Source organism: Malaclemys terrapin, chromosome 5 (assembly GCF_027887155.1).
Source record: "Malaclemys terrapin pileata isolate rMalTer1 chromosome 5, rMalTer1.hap1, whole genome shotgun sequence".
Lineage (NCBI taxonomy): Eukaryota > Metazoa > Chordata > Testudines > Emydidae > Malaclemys > Malaclemys terrapin.
The window spans coordinates 4,158,417-4,183,232 of NC_071509.1; the positions used below are offsets into that span (position 1 = coordinate 4,158,417).

The 24,816-nt window shown below is 48.3% G+C and overlaps 1 long non-coding RNA gene across 4 annotated transcripts in view; it reads right to left on the reverse strand.

Annotated features, from left to right (window-relative positions):
- The window catches only part of LOC128838221 (uncharacterized), a 44,010-nt gene that overhangs the window by 10,993 nt on the left and 8,201 nt on the right, over positions 1 to 24,816 (reverse strand). For 3 of the 4 annotated variants that reach the window (XR_008445125.1, XR_008445126.1, XR_008445123.1), the window contains exons 2-3: positions 8,623 to 8,714; positions 6,882 to 6,947 (exon numbers count right to left, since the gene is read on the reverse strand). This is a non-coding gene — a long non-coding RNA (uncharacterized LOC128838221). Of the gene's footprint in view, positions 1 to 2,494; positions 2,651 to 6,881; positions 6,948 to 8,622; positions 8,715 to 24,816 lie in introns of all 4 variants that reach the window. The other variant, XR_008445124.1, reaches the window with a different exon arrangement.

The following is a 24,816-nucleotide window of genomic DNA, read 5'->3' on the forward strand; positions in this document are numbered from 1 at the left end:
CCCTCAGCAGGAAGACCAGGTTTCTTCTTGCAAGTGCCTGATTTAGCACCTTGCTTCTTCCCCCGTTTAATGCTCCATCCTTCGACCTCGCCTCTCTTAGAATCATAGAATCATAGAATATCAGGGTTGGAAGGGACCTTAGGAGGTCATCTAGTCCAACCCCCTGCTCAAAGCAGGACCAACCCCAACTAAATCATCCCAGCCAGGGCTTTGTCAAGCCTGACCTTAAAAACCTCTAAGGAAGGAGATTCCACCACCTCCCTAGGTAACGCATTCCAGTGCTTCACCACCCTCCTAGTGAAAAAGTTTTTCCTAATATCCAACCTAAACCTGCCCCACTGCAATTTGAGACCATTACTCCTTGTTCTGTCATCTGCCACCACTGAGAACAGTCTAGATCCATCCTCTTTGGAACCCCCCTTCAGGTAGTTGAAAGCAGCTATCAAATTCCGCCTCATTCTTCTCTTCTGCAGACTAAACAATCCCAGTTCCCTCAGCCTCTCCTCATAAATCATGTGCTCCAGCCCCCTAATAATTTTTGTTGCCCTCCGTTGGACTCTTTCCAATTTTTCCACATCCTTCTTGTAGTGTGGGACCCAAAACTGGACACAGTACTCCAGATGAGGCCTCACCAATGCCGAATAGAGGGGAATGATCACATCCCTCAATCTGCTGGCAATGTCCCTACTTATACAGCCCAAAATGCCGTTAGCCTTCTTGGCAACGTTAGCCTTCGTGGGAGTTTCTGACCCCTGCTCGGTCACACAACAGCGGCCTCCCCTTGGTCACATGCATCTCCTGGCTGACTCAGTGGATTGGCCCCCCCGAGTAACCACCTACAGACCCTTGCTCCAAATCACTCTGCTCTAGCAAAATACAATGAAAGGATCCTAATCCACCAACATGGCCAATCTCGCCTCAGCAGGGGATGGCTACTGCCCTTTGTGATGGGGGCAGTGGTGGAGATGACACTTAGTCTTTGCCCCCAAAGAGCTGGCAATATAAATATCCAAGGGAGGATTATTATCCCCATTGTACAGATGGGGAAACTGAGGCGCGGAGATTAAGTGATTTGTCCAAAAGATCAAAACCCTGATCTCCTTGCCAGTGCCTTAACAACAAAACCATTCTTCCTCTCCAATATTCACAAATCCTGAATGACAGAACCCTATAAAAATCCCCAAATCCAATCCGTTGCTCTTTAGGTCTGTCTCTGATTGTGTGTTTGTACAACACCCACCACAACAGGCCCAGATCTAGACTGAGTCTTCTGGGCACGACTGCAATAGAAGGAACATATTATAATAATTGGCAAAATCACTGTCCAAATGATTTACCTTGGGCTAGTACCCACTTGTCAGGGCTGGGGCTAAGTTTGTTAATACTGGTGCACATTCCTGAAGAGAAGACGCTATCCAAATGCAAAGTGTTATTGAAATTAAATAGTATTTTACCATCCCTGATTTGAGTGTTGAGCCTGTAGCAGGTTGGAAATATCATGTGCGTTATGGCTTGAAAAATGCCCGCAACCGTCCACGTGTTCTGAGCAATGTGCAAAACTCCCCTCTGCTCTGTAATGCAATGAACGCTAGTGGAACAGGACCGATGAGAGGGCTGGTTTGAACTCTCTGGCAAGAGACTTGAATGGAGAAGTAAATAGCCCATGAGTGCGATTCTTTACTGAGCAGCTGCTAAGGAGTAACTGGAAATAATTCACCCTGTCAAGGAACTGCTAACAGGCCAACCTGTAGCCCAGTGCTCATAGCCAGTCCATCTCCAAGCAAGCTGCAGCAAACCATAATGGAAAACGGCAGCAGCTGAGACGTAATGGTGACCGTGCTCATGATAATCCTGAACAATAGGAAGGCTCTCAGTCATAAGCTACTGGTCTGGCAAGCGCAGGTTCCCAGGAGTCGTGGCTATGAGTCGGCTTCAAAGACAATAGAAGCATGCTGTCTCAACGCTCATAAAGAGAGGATGGATTCAGAGTCGAACTGAACCACGTGGGAGGCTAACAGAAGCACAGAACATTGTACATACGGGAAGATCCTGTCCTGGGGTTGATGTTCAAAATCAGGAGACTACAAAGGAATCAATAGTGCTGCTGTCAAATTAAAGTAAGTAACTAGGGACGGAAGGAAAACGCCAGGTCTGAACATCTCCCCCATACTTTGGCAGAGTCTGGGATCCCCTTTGTGTGTGGCCCGGTGGCAGCGTGCCATCTTGTGGAGGTATTTTACAGGAAGAGGCTAGAGATGGAGACGCAAAGGCAGGGCTAGAGGGATGGGGGTCCTTTGAGTTCAGTCTAATCTCATCCATTACGTTGCTGGTGTAACAGTTAAATAGAAACCTGGGATTCCCTGCTTCCTACATGAATAGGTGGGTAAAATGGTTCTGATACCAGTTTCCATGGCCCAAACCAGTGCCCATAGCCCAAACTGAACTTTCATTTAGACTAAAAAAATTCTGTTAACTTGTCCCCACGCCCTCTTACCTTGACTTCACAATACAGCTGACTCTGCAGTACCTAGTGCCTTTGGGGCACCTGCCATTGGCCACTGTCAGAGGACAGGAGACTGGGCTTGATGGACCTTTGGTCTGACCCAGTGTGGTCGTTCTTATGTTCTTATGTTCTTAGTTCTGAAGGGGACTAGGAGAGATGGAGAGGAAATGCTGTGAGGCAAAATGCTCCCCTCAAGGTATTTGTGGCCAAGCAGCAGCAAGAACCACTGGAGACTTCACCAGAAAGCCTGATCTGGTGGAATTTCCAGGCCAGTTTTTCAGAAGATTCAGATAAACTGCTCTTTGCATAGCAGGCCTGCTGGTGCTCGCAGGGAATCCTGAATGCAGAGCCGACACAGGGCTCTGCCTTCGAAGTTTTGGTGTTTATCCCAAGATCTACAATCTCCAAAACTTTTGAAGCTCAACCATCACTTGATCTTTTAACACAATCCTTTTGTGCCTGGTTACGATATCCACAAGTTGGGCAAATCCAGCTTGTCCGTCCCCTCAGTAGGTCTTACAGGAAGGGCCAAATTCTGCCTCATGTTGAGTTGTCCCTTTCTATGCAGGTAGTCCCATTGATTTCAGTAGGGCTACTCATGGAGTAAGGAGTGCTCAGCAGAAGGAAGGGACATAATCCAGCCTTTGCAATGTCTGCAAACTATTGGCATTGACTAGTCCCCAGTTTGGTTAGCTAAGTCATGTGGTATTGTTTTTGCTCCCCAGTTGGATAGGTGAATAGAACATAAGAACGGCCACACTGGGTCAGACCAAAGGTCCATCTAGCCCAGTCCCCGTCTTCCAACAATGGCCAATGCCAGGTGCCCCAGAGGGAATGAACAGAACAGGTAATCATCAAGTGATCCATCCCCTGTTGCCCATTCCCAGCTTCTGGCAAACGGAGGCTAGGGACATCATCCCTGCCCATCCTGGCTAATAGCCATTGATGGACCTTAGATAGCAAATATCAAATGACAGATCTCCTTGCTCATGCACAAGGTCTCTTGCACGTCCGCACGTATATACAAGTGGATGTGAATACGGGGATTAATAAAGGGTGAAATTCACCCCATGCTGATGGGATAAAGTTATTTTTGATGGGATAAAGTTATTTTAGTCAATAGATCAATAACGTGCCATCGCTGGTAATTAGTAACAATGGTCAATGATGGGATATTAAAAGTTACTACAGAGAACTTTTTCCACAGGGTCTGGCTAGAGAATCTTGCCCGCATGCTCGGGGTTCAGCTGATCGCCATATTTGGGGTCGGGAAGGAATTTTCCTCCAGGGTAGATTGGCAGAGGCCCTGGAGGTTTTTCGCCTTCCTCCGCAGCATGGGGCAGGGGTCGCTTGATGGAGGATTCTCAGCGACTTGAAGTCTTTAAATCATGATTTGGGGACTTCAACAGCTGAGTCAAGGGAGAGAATTATTCCAGGAGTGGGTGGGTCAGCTTTTGTGGCCTGCATCATGCGGGAGGTCAGACTAGATGATCATAATGGTCCCTTCTGACCTTAGAGTCTATAAGTCTATGAGTCTATGTCGCATCACTCAAGTCCCATCTCAGCCCTGTTTAGAAGGTTGAAGTAAGACGTAAGTCGTGTGCTGGCCCCGTGCACTGGGAAATACAGAGCGGTGGGCTAGAATTTAGGAGACTGTGGTTCTGTTCCCAGCTCTGTCACTATCCTGCTGGGGGACCTGGGGCAAACTACTTTACCTCAGTTTCCCCAAAATGGGGTTAATGCTACTGACCTCCTTTGTACAGTGCTTTGAGGTCAACTGATGAAAAGTGCTGGAGAAGAGCGAAGTATGATCACGACTTAGTGTGAACAAAAACTCCCCTGCCAATATTCTCCAGTAAATTGGGGGCACCAATGACAGTCAAACCAAACAGCCCATCGGGACCCAAACGAATATTCACGAGCTCTCTTTTGCAGTCTTCAGCCAGCGCTCATTGTGATACAGAAGTCCCCGCAATGGACCGTTGCTCATAGGTAAAGCCAGCTGACGACATAATCAAAGGGAAAAAATGGAAAGTCCCCCATGCTACTCCATTGGCCAGTAGCCAGCATTTGGAGGAATTTTTCAGCATGCTACATGTGGAGCTCCTCTCTCGGGTTCATTGGAACGATGATTAGGGAAAGGCATTACATCAACACACAGCAGTTCAGATCTTTTCGCTAGGGAGAGGGAGAAAATAGAACGGCAAAGAGACTTCATACATACTTGGAACGACCGGCCTTCTCCAGGATAATCCAGCTGGTGCACAGTTCAAGCACATACATACATTCTAATCTATGTCATGTCGGCGCCATTGGATTAGCAACCCCTCAGCTCTGGCCACTGGAGATTCTCATCTATTTCAGCCCCGCCCGCTGTGCAATGGAATGGGCTTCCTTGAACGTCTGCCTATATGGCTTGCAGGGAAGAGGGCCTTGACCCACTGCTTGCCCACTATAGGAACAAAGGGATTGCCAGATTGGATCAGAGGTCTGTCTACTCCAAGAGTGGCCACCACCAGATTCTTTAGAGGACGGTGTAAAAACCCCAACGTAGGCAAATGTGGGATAATCAGCAAATAACTGACTCCTTGGATCAGTGGCAGTTCTGGCGGGAGAGGGGGATTGGTTCAGGTCCAACAGAATCTCATAGACTTTAAGGTCAGAAGGGACCAGCATGATCATCTAGTCTGACCTCCTGCACGTTGCCGGTCACAGAACCTCACCCACCCACCCCTGTAACAGACACGTAACCTCTGAAATGTTGGTGAATTGGAAACGTCCATTTTAGATCTGTTCCAGAGAGGCGATTCAGACCTGGGTGTCCTGAAATGGGGTGTGGGTGGTCATGTCTAGCGGTCAGAGCAGTAGCAGTCAGACCTAGTGCTTGGAGCAGGAGATAGCAGCCAGGAACAGAGAGGCAAGGATCAGAACTAGCATCAGGCGCCAGTCAAAGGAGCAGGACTGGAACAAGGCTGGGAACAAGGCAGGGACAGGAACCATTGCAGATGCAGGAGTCAGCCTTGACCAGGCACTAGCCTTGAGCTGCTGGTGAGCTTAAGAGCAGAGCTCGTGATGTCTCTCAGTCAATCAGGGAGTCTGGTTGATCAGGAGGTCCAGCTGCAGGTCAGCTAGCTGGTCCCAGGGTCAGCTGCCAGCCCCGATTCCTGACACCGAGTCTCCCACCTCCCAACTGAATGTCCTAACCATTGGAGTGTGGGTTATAAAAGGGCAGGGGGGAAGGGGAAGGGGCGGCAGCCCCACCGCCGCCTCCACCTTCTCCTCCAGAATGGCCAAAATGATTCCCTTCAAACCTGCAAATAGTTTCAGATCAAGGGGAATTGTCTTTTCCACTGAATAACCTGTCCAGAAAATGTCACCCAGCTCTAATTAGCAGCTCTCCCAAACAGCCCCCAAAGCAGCAGGAAACCAGGGAAGAGATTTGGGGCTGGAGCCATAATGGTAGCATTTTATATTGGGCATCTCCAGATCCTTTTGCAAACCCCAGCGTCTGCTCATGCCTGTCATTCTGAGACCCCTCGTACAGAAGGGGAAAGCGAGGCCTGGCGAGGTTAAGTGACCTGTCTGTGGGTGCAAGTCATCCCTATGCAGGACTCCCAGGCAAGCCCTGTGCCCCATTGAAATCCCATTTCAGGCAGATGATTAAATGGCTTTGTGCGAATCCCCCTCCTCTGAGCGTTCATGGATCTGCCAGTGGCAGCGATGATCTGCCAACATTTTAACATGGGTCTTCTGTAAATATTTCCCTTTTAGCCTCTGATGAAGGCTGAGTCTGCTCAGAGAGTGAAGAGGGGGAGTGGGGAAATGTATTTGTTTTCCCATTTAAACCAAACCACACATTCTCCTCACCATCACTGAGGAGGGAGACAGCATCCTCTGGCAAGCAGGCACCTCTTAAAGTGCACTTCACTAGGAATATTTATATCCTGTCATTGTGCGTTGTTAGCCTAGCGCAGCGTTCAACACGTGGAATATGCAAGGGGTCCTGGCTGTGGCTAAGAGGCAAAGCCCTAAGGAAAAGTGTAGAAAATTATCAATTTTCAGATAGGGTTTTCAACCATTCTGTTGGCTTCAATGAGAGCTGACTGGAAAAAGCTAGTAAAAAATATCACAAAATCGGATCAAAAATTGGTAGAGGTCCTCCCCCCCTCCAAAAAAATTTTTATGGAATTTTTGGAAAGTCAAAAAACTTCAGCCAGTTACAGAGCTGCTCAGAAAGATTAAAATAAAAAGGGCAATAAACATTTTCATTCACATCTCTCAAGGTGGGTGTCAACATGCAAATGTTTGACACAAAATCATGGAAAATCAAAATCTTTTGACTAGCTCTAAATTCAATACCTATTTATCTTAGACTTACACAGGCTTCATTACTGTCATATCTTCACAGCTCCCAGTCTTTAATGGATCTATCCTTACGACACCCCTGCAAGATGGAAAGGTCATATTATCTCCATTTTGCAGATGGACAAGTGAGACCCAGAGATACAAAGGGCTAAGGTTTGTTTAAGGTATTTAGATGCCTAAAGATAGCAACAGGTGCCTGAAATGGGCTGTTAAAAGCACCCGGGCACCTACGTCCAACTGAAATCAATGATTTCAGAGCATTAGGTGCTTTTGAAAGCCTCATTAGACGCCTATCTGCACCTTGAGGCATCTAAATCACTGTAAAAATCCGACCCTAAGTGACTTGCCCAGGGTCACCCAGGAAGTCTGTGATGGAGCACAGACAAACCTGAGTCCCAGGCTACCACCTTAACCACTGGACCCTCCTTCCTCTTGTACAGGATTTTATCCCCTAATAGGGAATTTAAGCCTTGTTACTGAGTTCTATAGGGTGGTTAAAAAAATCATTTTCTGTTGAACTCTCTATGTTCAGAGTCACTTCTATAGAATCCCGGTACATTTCCATAGAGTCCAATCAATTTCATCCTTATGACATTTTATGGGAATTTTCCATATTGGAAAAAAATGATAAAAACCGAGGATGACAACAGAAGCCCACCAGACCTGTTGTGCTGTCTTTCCTGCAGACCAGTACTTAAGAGGCACTTAGAAGCATCTGGCTGCTGCTTAGAGAGGTACTTCAACAGTTTAACTCTTCTCAAGCACTTTCAGTTACTATACTAAACAACAATGTGCGGGGAAGCCCTTGTACATGTCTGTTCAGGCCAAAATATTACCCAAAGGTCCAGAGCACTTGTGAGTGTTAAAGATCCCAAACCACTGTTCACAAGAGTAGGGAGAGCTAACTTAGAACCATAGAATATCAGGGTTGGAAGGGCCCTCAGGTATCTAGTCCAACCCCCTGCTCAAAGCAGGACCAACCCCAACTAAATCTTCCCAGACAGGGCTTTGTCAAGCCGGGCCTTAAAAACCTCTAAGGATGGAGATTCCACCACCTCCCTAGGTAACCCATTCCAGTGCTTCACCACCCTCCTAGTGAAATAGTGTTTCCTAATATCCAACCTAGACCTCCCCCACTGCAACTTGAGACCATTGCTCCTTGTTCTGTCAACTTGATGTCTTGAGTATTTACTAGTGATGGATCGGGAGCCAAACTTTCCGAAAATTCAGGTGTTCAGATCTGAGTTTTGTGGTCAGCCCTTTATAGTAATGGGACCTGTCTTAAAGACCCTGATTTAGGGTTACAGTGGAGTGACCCACGTGCTTAAGTACCTTCCTGATTGGGGCCAGTGTTAGGATTTGGATCTTGAGTCAAACGTTCCCAGCATTTGAGGTTGTTTGGATCTGGGGTTTGGTCCAGTAACGGGTACCATGAAAAAACAAGTGACCCCATTTTAAGAGACCGGCAGAGCAGAGATTTACTGATATTTAGAATGTATATTTCCATTTGCTATTTATATCACATTACCCACAGTCTGGTGTGCCTTATCTATAGGCCTCCCCAACTTCCCTTATAGCGTGTGGATTTAAGAAATGTCTTCACTTTCTTTCCTATCCTATTGTGCCCTTTTGCTGTGAATTTTTAAACAGGTACCAGATATTTACAGAGAGAGGGAATAGGACTGATGTGGAGATGATTGGTTGTTTCAGTATAACAGAGAGATGGCGTGGGAATGAATGATGATGATACCTACCTCTTCCAACATCCTATTTCATAGAACTCAAAGGATTCCGTAAAGGTGACTACGTTTCCTCATCCCCATTTTTACAGCAATCTTTTCTTCATCTGAAAAAGGCAATTTGGCAAAATCAGGAGAACTTTTTTTACTTGAAATCTTTTTGGGCGATAAAAGGGGGATTGAACTTGTCAGTGCACTTCATTTTGACATTTTTCCAAATGACAGATTCTGGTTTGCCCATTCAAAATGAGTTTTTCTTTCAAAACTTCAGCTAACTATAGTAAAAACAATTTGTTTCCAATACAAAAAGTTGAAACAAACAAAACCCTTCTGATTGAGCTAAACTGAAAAATCTTTTTGGATTTTCAGTTCATGAAAATATCCAAGATGTTGTAGTTTTGTCCCAAAGCAATAGGGGAACATTTCCGATAGCTCAAACATTTTCTCGGGATGAGAAATTCTTTTCCCTCCCAATCTATCCATTTTATAGATGTGGAAACTGAGGCAGGGAGGCACAGTAACTTGCCCAAGCTCACACAGCAGGCCAGTGGCAGAACCAACAATACAACCCTCCTGGGCCGGCTTTAGACACCACGGGGCCCGATTCAAAGGAGCTGCCACCAAAGTCCCGCCGCTGTCTTCGGCAGCAGCTCAATCGGAAGAACCCTCCGCAGAAATGCCGCTAAAGACAGTGGCAATGATTGAGCTGCCAACGACGACAGTGCCGGTGCCTTCGGTGGCACTTCGGCGGAGGGTCCTTCCTCCGCGGCAGTGATTGAGCTGCCGCCGAAGACAGTGGCGGGACTTTGGTGGCAGCGCCTTCAGGATGTTGCGGGACCCTCTTAGGGGCACGGGGCCCGATTCCGGGGAATCGGCTGAATTGCCCTAAAGTCGGCCCTGCAACCCTTATCTCCTCACTCCCAGGCTGCTGCTTTACCCACAGGACCACACTGCCACATATGTCAATGAGAGCGATTATGGCCAGATGGGTAGCAGGTGGTGGATTTCAGCAGTTCAGTGTAATTGTTTATTGCCGTGCTATTTTAAATACCGGGAAGTACTCACCAAGCATGGGATGAGGATGCTCCTGATATGTATGTTTAAATATAAAATAAATAAATACCGAGTCCCACCCCAGATGCAGCTGCATTTCATTGACGGCGAGGTTATTTTTGCAGAATAAACCTTGTAAACCACTTGAAGATGAGAGATGCTATGAGATGCTCAGCTCCACCACTGACTCTCCTTGCGGAAACTCACTTCACCTCCACAGACTTCAGTTTCCCCGTCTGAAAAACGGGGATGCTGATACTGATCCTGCTGTGTAGGGTGTTTTGGGTCTCTCGGATGATGTGCGCTGGATCAGGGCTAAGGTTTAGGACAAAACCTTCAGCAATAACAGGGCACGTGTCCCCCCAGAAGGAAGAAGTACCTCAAATGGAACAAGTTCCAGCATGAGCAATACAATAAATACGCATAAACTAAAGTAACCTAAATGTCAGTTAGCCCTGCTGGCTGAACTGCTGATGCCCAGGGTGACTGTGATGGGAAAATGTTCCCCACCCTGGCTCTCACAGGCCTCTCGAAGATAACATCCTCGCCTGGTGAGGCTTTGTGGTCTCATATCAGTGCGACTGGACTGGTACGACCGTTCTCACAGGGCTCCGAGAAGATGACCACATCTGTTATTCTTAGCTCAGTGCAGCACAGCTGGGAGCCCCGCAAAGAGAGTTGAGTCTTGGAGCCCGTTCTCGGCTCGTGATTGGCTTTATTTGCTTAAGAAAAGAATTAATAACCAGTGTGGATTAATTTTTCCTTCCTCTTAATCGAGGTTAGTTAACATGTGTGCGTGGTAATCTTTTTCTTAAGTTCCTGGACATAAATCACTTCGCTGAAGAGAGACTGCGGCTTGGAAACAAAGAACACGCCACGCAAATAGCTACTGATTGGGCCAAGGCGTGTGTGGCTTCTCCTTATCGCTGTTATAAATGGCAGCAGAAATAATGGGTTCAGACACCACAAATGGCTCGATGTCAATGAACATAAGAATGGCCAGAGTGGGTCAGACCAATAGTCCATCTAGCCCAGTGTCCTGTCTGCCAACAGTAGCCAATATCAGGTACTTCAGAGGGAATGAACAGAACAGAGCAATTATTGAGTGATCCATCCTCTGTTGGCCAGTCCCAGATTCGGGCTGCTGGAGGTGTAGAGACACCCAGAGCATGGGGTTGTATCCCTGACCATCTTGGCTAATAGCCATTGACAGATCCATCGTCCAGGAGCTTATCTAATTCTCTTTTGTACCCAGTTAGACTTTTGGCCTTCACAACATCCCCTGGCAATGAGTTCCACAGGTGACTGAGCACTGTGTGAAGAAAGACTTCCTTGCAGATAAGATTCATTTGTGAAATTGCAACATTGTCCTTGAAGAGGCTTTGGGCTTATTCTGATCTTGGATACGCGTGTGTAAATCAGGGATAACTCGACCCATGTATTGCACCCGTGTACAAGCAGTGAGTAACCAGGGTGGAGGCCAATGGGCCTGGTGCAACCAAGTACACCACTACCATCTGAGTGCAAAGAAGATGTGACATGCCACTGTTCTGCTTTGCTGGCATGCGACACTCACGTGGCACAGGCATAAATGGCCGCACCAGGCCCATGCCCCCAGAGAATCAGCCCCCAAATGTGTCTAAAGAACAGTGGCTCTGGGTCTGTTCACGGCTTTGCCCCTGACATTCTGCGTAACACTGGGGTTACGATCCCCCTCCAAGTCTGGCCTGCAGGGCCTCTTGGCTGGGGGTGTCTCCCTGCCCTGGGCCCGCTGCCCAGGGTCCCCCTCGCCCTCCCCAGCTGCTCACCGCACCCGGCTCCGGCCTGCTCCAGCCCCACTCGGCCTCAGCACGGCTGCTGCTCCGCCTCCAGCTCCCTGGGCTGCTTCTCCGGCCCCTCTGGCTCTGGTTGCTGCAGCTCTGCCCCCAGGGCAGGTCTGCTCTCTGGGCCGGTTCTGTGGTTCCTGCTCCCAGCACTGACCTGCTCCCTGGGCTGCTTCTCTGGTTCCCTGGCTGGCCCGGCTCTGCTCCCCAGCCCAGCTCGGGCCCCTGCTCTCCCCTTAGTTCAGCCCCAGTCTGTTCCAGGCAATTCCAGCTGGGGACCCCCCCCCCGGCCTCCTGACTCCCTCATTAGCCTGCCCGCCCTCTCAATCAGGCTGACCCGGAGCATTGGCCTCTCCCCATTGCCCTGGGGGACTGTCAGTCTCAGGGTCCTGCTTTCCCATCGACCTTTCCCCTTCCTTTTGGTACTAGGAGCTAGCCAAAAAAACCCCAATGAGTTTTAGTAAGAGGCCAACAGTCCCCTTACACAAGGAGCGGGATCTCTGGCAGCGCCGGGGGCTGGATGGGAACGGGGGCTCTGAATCCCCCCGAGGAAGGCAGAAGGTAATTACTTGCATGGCTGGTGAAAGTCACCCCCGTGCTGATGACCATCGCGAGACCTGCGTAACCATTTAGAGGGTGTGAGTGGAGCATGGCCTCGTGCTGCTGGTGGCAGAGGAATTTCACCCTCGGTGAGGGCGTCTCCCCTGGGGAAGGTGTAATGCCCGGCTCCGCTTGTGCTATGGTGAGACTGGTGCGCCCAAGCTGAAGCTAGAGAGAGCCGTGCTTTCAGCTCTGGCGGCCCCGGGGGAGGGCCAAGATGGCAGCCAACACAACAACGCCTAACCCCATGGTAGAGCTTTGGGTTGGGACATTCTAAGAGCTAGACCAGAGGTGGCCAACCTGAGCCTGAGAAGGAACCAGAATTTACCAATGTACATTGCCAAAGAGCCACAGGAATACGTCAGCAGCCCCCCCCATCAGCTCCCCGCTCCCAGCAGCTCCGCCGATCAGCGCCTCCCTCTCCCTCCCTCCCTCCCCGCACCGCCCGATCAGCTGTTTTGTGGCATCCTGGAGACTCTGGGCGGGAGGGGGAGGAGCAAGGGCATGGTGGCTCAGGGGAGGGGACGGGAAAGGGCGAAGTGGGGGCAGGGCCTGTGGCAGAGCCAGGGGTTGAGTGGTGAGCAACCCCCCCCCGGCACAGTGGAAAGTTGGCGCCTGTAGTTCCAGCCCCGGAGTCGGCGCCTAGACAAGGAGCCGCATATTAACTTCTGAAGAGCCGCATGTGGCTCCGGAGCCACCGGTTGGCCACCCCTGGGCTAGCCGCTCAACACCGGCCAAGATCCCATGGGAGCCATGCACCTAACTCCCTTCGATACGTTCAAAATCCCAGCTGTCGCGCACTACTTGTTCAGCGAGAATGGGGTCGCTAGAGCCTCAAGACCATTTTATCCAACACACTGCGTTTTCTTTGACCATCTCCCACACGAGCATTGGTTTGCCCTGAACCTACTCAGACCACAGCCCCCAGCGGAGAATCAACCCGGCAGCTATCGACCAGCTCTGAATCCGGCAGGTGAAAATACTCTGGCATGAGCTCACTCCCCCGTCCATCCTGCTCAGCGGGAACCTTACAGCAATAAAACAGTCAGGTGGCTTAAAGCTGGCCTGACATATTGTGCCTATTAGAGACTCACTCCACTCTGCTAACTAGGCAGAGAGCTACTAAAACATAACCCCGAGTTTGTTATGCTAAACCCACAGTAAATCTGTCATAGCCCTTCAGGCACTAAAGTGTGACTGTGGAAAACATGTTGACCTGGGATTGGATAGCGGCAGAAGAGCACTTCGCTATTGTTTCACCATCATAAAATTCCTTGAAGGGCTCTTCGTTATAAGGATCAGAGGTCTGTAGCACAGAGCCTCAGCTGGTGTGAATTGGCAGGGAGCCCTTGAAATTCATGGGGCTGTGGTGACGAGCATCAGCTGAAGATCTTGCGCCTACATTTGCAAGGGTGATTGTTTTTCTCTGCCCTGCTGCCAACAGCCTGTCTACTCAATGCCCAGAAAAATCCAGATGGGGACATTTTAAATAAATCTTTGCGCGGAGGACAGGGGTGCCGAGGCCGGGCGTTGAAGGTTAGTTTGTATTTTAAAGCTGTTGTTAAATATTTTGGCTAATTGGGAAAATGTGATCAGAACTGAGCCTGGATGTGGGGGGTGGTTGTTTCTTGTTCCCTCTGCCCAGGGCTGGGTTGAGCTGTCAGTCATTTGAGCAAACCATCCCACTGGGGCAGAATATGTAACTATCTTCTCCTCCCCCTTCCCAGCTGGGCAGATGGGTGTGACTCCCAATGAGCCCAGAACGGCAGAGCAGTGGAAGGCTGAGATGTGTTGGCAGAGCTGCAAGGGAAGAATTTATATCCAGCTTTCACAGCTCTATGCAGAGGAAGGGATAGCTCTGTGGTTTGAGCATTGGCCTGCTAAACCCAGGGTTGTGAGTTCAATCCTTGAGGGGGCCATTTAGGGAACTGGGGTAAAAATCTGTTTGGGGATTGGCCCTGCTTTGAGCAGTGGGTTAGACTAGATACCTCCTGAGGTCCCTTCCAACCCTGAGATTCTATGATTCTATGCACCTATGGGCTGGAAGAACTGTGGGGGAGACCCATGAGTGGGTGTAGTAAGTTGGAACTGAGGTGTATTAGCAAAGCTGTGAGTGGGGGCTCAGGCTGGGGATGGATATGTTAGCAGAGCTGTGAGGGGGGGATGAAGATTGAAATTGCAGGGAGTTCTGGGGCCTGATTCTCCCTTGCCTTGCACCTTGTGTTAGTCATTTGCCAAGTGAGGGTGAAATGCTCCCAAGCTAGTTAATCATAATAGTGCTGTGCAACCCAGGGGTGAGTATTTACTTAGGGGAATAGCCCCCTTAACATCAGCTGGGACTGTGCGCTTAAGAAGAGCATACCACCAGGAGTAAAACTTGCACCGTCTTGGCAATAATTGTGTAGCCACATTTAGGCCTAGATTCTAGATTCTTTACAGTAAGGGCTTGTCCACATGGGGAAATTGACCAGAATAGCTATTGCAAAATAGATTAGTTAGCGCTATTCTGCAATCGCTCCCTGTGGGGGTGCTCCGATTCCGGAGTAAGATGGCCTTTAGCGTAATCTACGTTGACCCTGATCCAGCAATACACTTGAGCACATGCTTTATAGACTTTAAAGCCAGAGGGGACCATCACGATCATCTAGTCTGACCTCCTGCACAGGGCAGGCCACAGAACCGCACCCACCCACTCCTGTAACAGGCCCCTGAACTCCGGCTGAGTTACTGACGTCCTCAAATCATGGATTAAGGACTTCAAGTGACAGAGAATCCACCACTTACACTAGTTTAAACCTGCAAGTGACCTGAGCCTCATACCGCAGAGGAAGGCGAAAAATCTCATTTTCAGCATGAGCAGTCCCATTTTCATTTACATGAAGGCCTCTTCTTTAAACCGTGACCCACTGACTCCCCTGGGACCACTCGTGCATTTAACGTGACATGCTTTTCTACATTGAAGCCCTTACACATGGGCGGCATTTGGGGAGGCTGGCCCAAGCGCCAGACGTTCCCCCTGTGCTGGCCTAGTTCTGAAGGTGGGCACCTAACATTTAGGAGCTGCCAGAACAGAAGACGTGATGGCTATTCTCTCCCGGCCTGCATGCCAGAGCGGGCCTTCTCCATCCCTCCCCAGCTCCCCATGGCGGGGGGCATGGAGGCAGCCTCCCAGCCTCCGTCTGATGGCTTCTCAGGGTAAACCCTTGAAGGAAGTATCAGAGGGGTAGCCGTGTTAGTCTGAATCTGTAAAAAGCAACGGAGGGTCCTGTGGCACCTTTGAGACTAACAGAAGTTAGTCTCAAAGGTGCCACAGGACCCTCCGTTGCTTCCTTGAAGGAAATTTATCCTGCGTTCAATAATGAGCAAACTTCCCCTGCACCTGGGCCTCGGTCAGGATTAGCAGCACGCCTGGCCCCACCAGCTTCCCCCTGCTAGGAGGCCAAACGAAGTTCACATTGACAAAGGGCTGCGCCTCGGCTCTGGTGCAGAGGCGGTTGGCACGGGGGCTGTTTGTACTCTGTCGTTGTCCCTCGCTCCCCTCTGGGGAGGGTTGGTTAAGGCCGGTGGCCCCTGTCCTGAGGCGCAGCGTGGCAGAGGTAGGTTTTAGAATCATAGAAGATCAGGGTTGGAAGAGACCTCGGAAGGCTTTTCTAAAGCATTTGGAGCTCCTTGGGGGATTTCCCTCCCTCCCCCTCCTCTGTGCAGCCCCTGGCAAGTTGATAGGCAGTGCGCCAAGAAGTAAAATAACCTGCCTCTGCTTAGGGAAGCAGGATCGGAGATTTCATTAAGGACCTGCCACTGTTCCCAGTGAAGCCGATGTCAAAACTCTGTGGAACCCGCCCTGTCCTCATCATGCCAGTCCAACTTCCCTTTGCCTAGGGGAATCCCTGGCACAGATGGTGCTACGTCCTCCCAGGGAAGGGCACGTTTCCGGGGTAGGCGCGGGTGTGGGCAGAGCAGGCTGAGTTTCAGTGATTCCCGAGCCAGCGGACCAACCCGGACGGGGCTTTTCAGCCAGGGTAAATTAGAGCCGCACTGCAGTTGCTTTACTTTGCACTAGGGGCTAATTTGATCCCCGCCTAATTTGATCCCCTAAGGGCGTGGGTATGGAAAGTTAGTGGGAAGCAACCTCCGGGGGGTGGGAGAGGTTCAGTTTAAATTTTGGCCAAGAGGCCTGGCGGGCTCTGATTTTATCTAAGCAAGCTCCCTGACTCAAGTTCATACTGCATCCCACCATTCAGTGACACAAAGGGGGAGAGGAAAGACTGACTGCATTTCACCCCTCCATCCCGGGCAGCTCCTATCCAACAGGAGAGAGAGAGCTCACTGCCGCGAGGTGGGACCTTTGGGTTGCGTCTCAGGGAAATGTTCCGTTTCCATGGGCAAGCCCACATTCCCCAGCGAGGTCCTGGAATCTAAAGACTATGAGGGACCACCACAGCAAGGGTCAAGAAAGCTTGTCCTTTCCATATTTCCAGCTCTGTTTTTGCAGACGCAGGTCCTGACATCCAGGGCAAAACTCCTGTTGGCTTCAATGGGAGCAAGACTGAGCCTTCAAGAGGTTGGGAGAAGGTTTGATGGGGCATCCAGACTTTGGGGTGATTGTTTGTTTGAACTGAGCCTCTGGCTGATGTGAGGTTTACCCGTCACTCAGGGACATGACACCAGGAGGTTGTGTGAGTGTGCCGTTACGCCTCCACCCTCATACAACTAGACAGCAGGGAAGTTGTGTGTCCCTCAGTTAGGTCCATTTCCAGACCCAATACATTCATCAGCACCTGTATTCCTGAGCTAGTCTTACAGCGTGGAGAGGACTGCATGGAATTGGATAGGGCAGGTTATGGACCACCGAAAAAAACAGTTCCATTCCCAAACCACCTTTTGGTAGCGACTGGAAAGTGGTTCATTTCCAGTAGCTGTTGGAGATGGTTGTAATGAGTTTGATGGGTCTGATCGACATCCCTAGTGGACAGATCTTCACAGTAAAAATCTCCACCAGCACCACCTCTTCGCTTCTGGTTTGCCGTATTGTCTGAGACCCAGATCCTCAAAGCTATCTAGGCACCTAACCAATGGGATTTAGGTGCCTAAATAACTTTGAGAATCTGGACCAGAGTGCCTTCCAATAGCACATTAAGCAACATGGCTGGTGTTTGTCTGGTTCATCCCTATGCTCGATGAGCAATTTTGTTGGCTGTCTCAAGGCTCTGGAGATGGCCAGTCCAGGTCAAGAGAGGGACACATGGATGAGGCACCGTTGGGAAAGTTTCCCTACCACTGCCTGGGCTGTACCTGCTCTGTGGGTAGATAGTGACCTTTTGCCTCCTGGGCTATCAAACTTTTCATGAGTGTTGCAATTTATTTTTATTTCTTGTAAGCCTGGGGAACCCAAAAAAAAAAGAATGTTGGCAATGGAAAAAACTAACCTGGGCCAGAAAGCAGAGATTAAAGAAGTGCTTTGAAATCTGATTTCCATTCATGTAATTCCCGGAAAGAAACCCAGATTCCCCACACTAACTGAAAAATGAGTTTTGTTTTCTAATGCGTCTCCCTATGAGTCAGCCGTCTTCCATGCCAAGAGATTGGGACGGTGCAAGGATTAGAGGGGCATCAGCAGCTCGTGGAACAGAGCTGGGCGGGGAATTACTCCTCTGCCTTAATTCTGAGTTTAAAATGAATAAAAAGGAAGAAAGCGGCCTGGGAACTCGCTCCCGGGGCTACCAGAATCAGCACTGCCGTTGGCATACACGCTCTGTGACGTGAGGCTATAAAAACAGCACAGGGCTAACGTATTAGTCATGGTGGGGTGGAGACTCACTGCACTAGGGCCAGATCCTTAGCTGGCATAAGTCAGCATTGTCCCACTGACTTCAGTGGAGCTATACTGGTTTACACCAGCTGGGGAGCTGGTCCGTTGGCTCCAATAGAGCTATGTCGATTGACGTCAGCTGAGGATGTGTCTTGGGTTTCACTGAATCCGGGAGGAAGTGTGGGGAGAGATGAAGATGGGGAAGGGAAGGGTCATAAGGGGTCAATCTAACCCGTGTGTCACAGACTCATCCATGCAACCCTACCTGCTGACTCTACCATCACCCACAGCCCCATCCCCCATTCAGCAATGAGAGCAGCAACAGAGGGACGAAGAGGATGGGCTTGGAGAAGAGAAGAGGGAGTGGGAGGAGCTCCATCATCACCAGCTCATTAATATTTAACAGTACAGCGTAGCCAATAAGAAAGCACCCACCTCTCCCTCTATCTCTCCCATTACCCTCTTGTGTTCACAAGCATCCCACCACAGGCTGGGGAAGAGATGCCTGGTGCCAAGAGATAAAGGCCCACTTTGGGTCTTAATAAACGGCAAGACAGACGCCGAGAGCTATGTGTAAATGGGATCACCTGCCGTTCTGGCCCCCTGCGTCCAGACAGAGAAAAGATCCAAGGGAGACCTGCTCTTGGCTGTATTGTCACGACATATCTGAATGCCAGAATACAGACCCAGCTCTCGCGCACTCTGCCACACAGGGTTATCTAGCCATTAGAATATCATTAATCCTGGATGCTACACCTAGTCCTGCCACTGACCTGGGGCACGTCACTTCCCTTCTGATACAATGGGGAGGTTTGCCCCATGCTGATAAGGTAAAGAGTTTTGAGAGATCCTTAGAATCCTGGTTGCTGGAGATGCTTGGCATCTTCAGCGTTCACTAGTGTGAACAGGGACTGTGAAGACTCATAGATTTCAAGGCCAGAAGAGATCACTACAATCATCTAGTCTCACCTCCTGCATAACAGAGGTCAGAGAATTTCACCTGGTAATCCCTGCATCCAGCCCATATCTCACAGTTGAGCTAGAGCACATTTTTAGGAAGCCGTCCACTCTTGACTTAAAGACTTCAAATCATGGAGAATCCTCACAAAATCAAGCCACAGTTTGATTAAGACCATGTCCGTTATTGGACCTGGCAGAAGTGACCTCTATTGCACTTACAAAATAAGCACATAAATCCATTTCTGTGTTGTTGTTATTGAAAAAGGAGAGATGGGGAAAGAAAACAACTGTTTATAACTTGGGAAATTCTGGGAAAACAGGACTCAAACTCGCTAATTGAAAGCATTCATGGGAGCTGTGAACACTTCAAGCCATAAATGACTAAAACATGTCCCTACATTAGGGTTATGAAAAAGATATTAGTGTGGGTTTTTTTCCCCTCCTCTTTTAAAGGGATTTGATGTGATGCCAAACTATCAGTTTGAGCTTTTTCTCTCTCTTTTTTTTGCAAATGATGAGATGATGCCAAAAATGCTCATGAATGTAATTTTCTTTTAAAATACACTGACTTGTGGGGGGAACTGTCTCCTGTTATTAGACGTGTAATTCTTTGTTTTACTTTCATTTGGGGGGAGGGGGGGGGCGGAAAGTGATTTCCTCAAAGACCTGGTTGGAGTTTGCTGGAAGGAGGCGTGAGAGCTGGTGGGAGTGGAGAATGAACATTTGGATGTGGAGTCCTAGTTTGGAGGGAGATTTTTATTTTTATTTTTTTTATGATCTCATTTTTACTTCACATCAGCAAATCCCTCTCCACCCCAAAGTTGCGGCATGTTCCCAGAGCTACTGATTTTTAAAGACCCTGGATTATGAAGAGTTCTGGCTGCTCTGAAACCCTGCAGGAGCTGCAGTCTGTCTGCAAATTAAGGCCATTTTTGGAAATGTACAAAAGGGACGGTGTGCTAAATGGAGCAATCTCTTTTTAATCTGCTCCAGCCCCGATGAGTAGGAGTGTATGGTCTATGTTTATAGCTCGCTGCCTTGATCTGAGAGACAGATAGAAACGGTTGTTCAGGAACCCCCACCAACTTGAGCCATGTATTTTATTTACAATACAGTATGGTATCTCTCAGTAAATTGCTTCCCGGCTGGAAGCAACTGAATATTGAGTATTGACAAAATGTACAAGTGCTTATATATAAATGCTGGAAGTCTAAATGCTAAGATGGGTAAACTAGAGTGCTTGGCATTAAATGAGATAATAGCATCATGGAAACTTGGTGGAATGAGGGTAATCAATGGGACAGGTAATAGCAGGGTACAATTACAGTGTAGCACTAGGAATATACTATTGACCACCTGACCAGGATGATGACAGTGATTGTGAAATGCTCAGGGAGATTACAGAGGCTACAAAGGCAGAAAACCCGACAATGATGGGGGATTTCAACTATCCTCATCATTGACTGGGTACATGTCACCTCAGGAAGGGATGCAGAGAGAAAAATTTTCAACACTATAAATCACTGCTTCTTGCAGCAGTTTGTCCTGGAACCCACAAGGGGAGAGACAATTCTTGATTAGGATCTGGTCCAAGAGGTCAAGTATCAGAGGGGTAGCCGTGTTAGTCTGAATCTGTAAAAAGCAACAGAGGGTCCTGTGGCACCTTTAAGACTAACAGACTCTGTTAGTCTTAAAGATGCCACAGGACCCTCTGGTCCAAGAGGTGAAGATAGCGGAACTGTTCAGTACTAGCAACTATAAGGTAACTAAATGTAACATCCTTGTAGTGGGAAAAATGTCAATGGAACCCACCGCGGTAGCGTTTAATTCCAAAAAGGGTAACCACTCCAAAATGAGGAAGCTAGTTAAACAGAAATTAAAAGGAACAATCACAAAGGTGAAATGTCTGAAAACTGCAAGGCGACTATTTAAAAACACTGTCATCAAGGCTCATATGAATGTCTACCCCAAATTAAAAAAAAAAACCCGGTAAGAGGACCAAAAAAATGCCACCACGGTTAAATAGCAGAGTAAAAGAAGTGGTTAGAGGCAAAGAACCAGCTTTTAAAAATGGGTTAAATAAAATGAAATAAAGGTTTAATAAATGATCTGTAGGTGTCACAAGCATGTTGCAGACATGAGTAGCATATGCTGTTATAGATGGTTATAAGCACATCAGTAGAAGGTCTTATAGTGGTCATAAGCACCCTGTTGACCTGTTAGACTCTATCACCATCTATTGCTCTTGTCTAACCATTGACTGACTCCATATACGCTATTTATAAATGAAACCTTAGTAGCAAGTGTAGCCATTAACGCACTAGCAGGCTGGATTGCATCCCAGGTTGAGGTTTTGCTGTTTCGATTCTATGAAACTGTTTGTCTCTTGTTCTAACCAAAGGCTCCCTAAGGCCAAGGAATCAAGCTGAGAAGAAGAGAACAGGTTTAACAAAGATGTGCTGATCCCTCGTCTTGCTAGACGCAGCATGAGCTGCTCGTTTATTTATCTATTTAGGAATAATTTTTAAAACCTAAACCAAGGTTCTGGTCACCCTAACACCTCATTAATAAAAGTTAACTCCCAGCCACATTAAAGTCATCAATTCAACAAGAACTCAGCCTACAGTGACTCCTTACCACCCCTGTCATCACTATGTGAACCGTATCCTTCACCTGCTCCCAAAACCCTATCGAACAGGTGTCTCTTGCAGTTCATTCCACCATCTTCCACCTGCCTCATGGAGATTTCTCATTTACGTACATCTGGTTCAGCTCCCTGTATCGTTTTCCTGGAAAGACATGCCCCAAAATGAAAGCTCTCAAGGTCTCCGTCCCTGGGGAACCAGACGACCCAGTCGGATAGCTAAAGGCTGCCTGATAGCTTGTGGTTAACACGCAGGGTGATTTTTATGGTGAAGCATTTAAAGGAAATATGTCAAAAGTCAAATGGATTCCTGCACAAGCACTGCTCGTTGGTCCAGAAGGACAATGATTAAAAACACAAGTTGGCTGTGTAGCCTCAGAATTCTGGAGCAAAATTCATCTGCTAGATATTCTGCTGGGAAAGAAGTCTCCCACCATGTCAGAGTCCTGGCAGCCACCCTTAGATGAAAGAAAAAAGAACAAAGAAAGCTTGGAAGTTTAATCGGACACCAAGCGAGCAAATGAAAGCCAAGGATGGCTTGATGTCCCGGAAGAATCACCTCCATGATCCTGACCAGGGCTTAGAAAGAAATGAAGCACAGGCAACCAGGGAAAGAGTCACCCCGGTTCTAGAGCAGGGACATCAAAGTCACTGTGTGGACAGGGCTAAAGTCCAGTTTTAATAGTGGCCCATGGAATAGATGTGACGCTGAATACTCCCTTTAATCCACTGCTGAGCAGCCCATGGGATGAATACGTGGAGATCAGGGCCATAATTTGGTCTACATAGAGTAACAATATGTAACGTTCTTATTATTTATTATTCATTAAATATGATATTGTTACAGTCAGTGGGAAAATCTACGCTCCTTTAGGGCCCCCAATATGTCTCCTTTTGTTTCTTTTCTTCCCCATCCTCCTTTCTCCCTCCTTCTTCCCTGTTCTTTTGTCCCATCTATATTTTCTTCCTTCTGTATTTCCTTCCCTACAGCAGCTCCCAACTCCCCAGTCTGTTGACTTCACTCCTAATCCGCAATGGAATAGCTCACACTAAACTACCATCACAGGGCTTTAGCGTTAACACCCCAGTGAGTTGAATGGCAGATCGAGGGGCTTGCCACTCTTGGAGTCATTGTTTCAGGCTCTCTGCAGACTACGGAAGATATCAGTGCATCGATTACACTCAGGTCACGTTTTCAAGCTTTTCTCTGCAATCATGAGGGCTAGAAAATGGCACTCTTTTTCCAAACTAAAGGCTGAGATAAAGCAGAATTGGAATATGCCACATGGGCCAACTAAATTACATTAAGTAGATTGGATCCAGCCAGCCGGCCAGTTGGCAATTGGATGGCTGCAGCTGCTCTCGTGGAGGGTGTTGGGTGTGGCTGGAGAGGTCAAGGGGTCACTGTTTACTCAGCAGTACAGGATTCAAAATGCTCAATATCACCAACTCCAAACTTTAAAAAATCACCAGTCAGGCCTCCAAAACTCGTGGAGGTGGCTTAAAAAAAATGAGGGTTTTGTGTGTTTGTTTTTTAAATAATAAATTCTGGGGTATCTTTTTATTTCCTTTCTGGTTCCTGAGCGTTCAGGGTGCACTTGGGTCACATAGTAAAGCTTTTTTCCACAACCACGTGGGCTAGAAACCTCCTTTTGTTGTTAAACGGAAGCCAAGAGTTTCACATCATCACATGACTCCAGGAGCTGGGTCTGTGAGTAAAATATCAAATATCAGGGGGCTTGTGATAAAAATTGGCCATGCAGAATGGTGAGTCCAGAGAGCTGCCTGCTGCAAATGGGAGCAGGCTGTTTGTGCATGTAAAAATATAAAGGAATGTTGTTGTTTTTTAACACAAGTCGTCCTTGCATTAATGAGAAGAACAGAGATGTGTGACCTACTGGTTAGATCCCCTAGGCCAAGTGGACAGAACTCCTGGGTTGTACTGCTAACTAGCTCTACCTCTCTCTTAGGGATGCCCTTCTTTGCAAATGTGACTCTCCGTGCCCAAAACCATGTTGTAATAACAGGTCTTTTCCTCACGTCTAATTTCTGTGGCTCTGACTACAGCTTCATGCTGTATAAACTTCTTGGGAAAACATCCAGGTCATGCCCATGATTGTGCTTTCGAAGGAATTTACAGGATTATGTCTGGCAGTTTCCAGCAGGCAAACATCAAAGCTCCTGGTTTTCAGTTTTTAATGAACCTTAATCGATCATGACTGCTAGTTCCTTCAACATTTTGAGCCGACAAGACAGATTTGAGGAAATACCCAATTACAGAAGTTTACACATATCAGAGGACAATGGATGCTGCTGTATATTTTCACTGAACCTAAAAAGAAAATCATTCCAATGGAATTAAAGTTGAGGCCCTACAAAGCCAGTGAAGTCAGTTTGGAGGAGCCTCCAACTCAAACACCAGAGTGGGCAGCTCATACTTATAGCTTTCCGCAGTTAGGAGACACCCTGCCCACCCAACAGGCTTGGTTGTCTACTGCCGTGTATCTTGTGGAGTCATGTCGCCCTATGCCAAGGGATCCGAAGTTGCTACCATGTGTCAGCATTTCACACCCACGTGACACAAGTGGGCATGCCTGGGCAAGGCTGTGGAGAATCAACGCATTTCCCAAGGCACACGGCGCCTTTAAGCCAAGAATAACACCTACCCAGGGAACCTCTACTCCTGGGTCGCTGCCAGCTCCTCCCGTTCTATGTCACTTCTGCAGGATCCTTGGCCACAGGGGCCATTCTAGGGTGGGACCTGGGAAGGAGTAAATTGGGGGCTGGGAGGGGAGTGGCTGCGGTTCAGAATGGATGAACCAAGTGGCCTTTTCTGGCCCTAATGCCTATAATTCTCTATGAGGCTATTGTGCTGTATGGAGGGAAGCTTATGGGAAACAGATATTCTACATGACCCTGCCTAGCTCACGGTTGTCCTGAAGGAAGTGTCTAGATGCAGACAGGGCTAGAAGGAGGCCGTCACAGGGTTGTCTACCTCTTTAAGGGCCAGAGGTCCTGGAGCCACCCAACACTGTTCAGAACAGGTGTTTGGGTCTCTTAGAGGGGATGATCGGATCCAACTGGGAATGACTCCAGTGATCCCAATAAAGGGCTGATGGAGCTCAGTTGTGGCTGGCCCTGGAGCAGAGGGGAAAGGACCCTGCAGACAGATCTGCTCAGAGGAGTAAAATCCTTTGTGTTATTTGGTGGGGTTTGTGCTTAAGAATGGAATTGTTCCCTGCAGGAAGGGCCTGGACAGGTTTTTGTGCCTGGTGTTAGACCTTCCTGTGCTGGGGAAAGAGGCTGGTGTCCTAGAGAGG